General features: G+C 54.8%; 1 protein-coding gene across 2 annotated transcripts in view; it reads right to left on the bottom strand.

The window, feature by feature from the left end:
* Nucleotides 1-487, bottom strand: part of DPYSL2 (dihydropyrimidinase-like 2) — a 52,384-nt gene that overhangs the window by 40,787 nt on the left and 11,110 nt on the right. The gene's annotated exons all lie outside the window — the stretch shown is intronic.

The raw sequence follows: 487 nt of genomic DNA, 5'->3' as shown, positions 1-487 counted from the left end.
GTTGCCCCCCCCCCGGGCGTCCAGCCGTGCTGCGGCACAGGAAGCGCTGCATTAGCCCCTGATCTCATTATCCTGCCCCAAAGCCCTGCCATCGCCCTGCGAGCACACAAAGGGCTTAATCCCCGCGCACCCCTCCCCCTCCCCCGCTTTTATTCCCGGGTACTCCACTCACCGTGATCCGTGGAATATTTTTCTTCCCCTGATAAGACATCTTGGGGAATCACTCCCCGATTTATTTATTTAATGAATTTTTTTTTTTTGGGGGGGGGAGAAGCGGGGCGGCTGCTGTATGGCTATTGTCTCCCGTGCAGCAACTGCTCCCCGACCTCCCCTCCACCGAAAAAAAAAAAAAAAGAAAAAAGAAAAAAAGAAGCGCAGCAATAAAATAGAATAAAAATAAATCCCCCGAGCCCAAATCAATGCGATCACAAGGAAGAGGAGCGGAGGGTCCGCCGGGGAGGGCGCGGCACGGCTGGGGCTGGGGAAG

The sequence above is a fragment of the Haliaeetus leucocephalus genome, unplaced genomic scaffold (assembly GCF_000737465.1).
Source record: "Haliaeetus leucocephalus isolate CR32 unplaced genomic scaffold, Haliaeetus_leucocephalus-4.0 Scaffold162, whole genome shotgun sequence".
NCBI classification, from domain to species: Eukaryota; Metazoa; Chordata; class Aves; order Accipitriformes; family Accipitridae; genus Haliaeetus; species Haliaeetus leucocephalus.
This window is presented reverse-complemented; position numbering and strand designations above follow the sequence as displayed.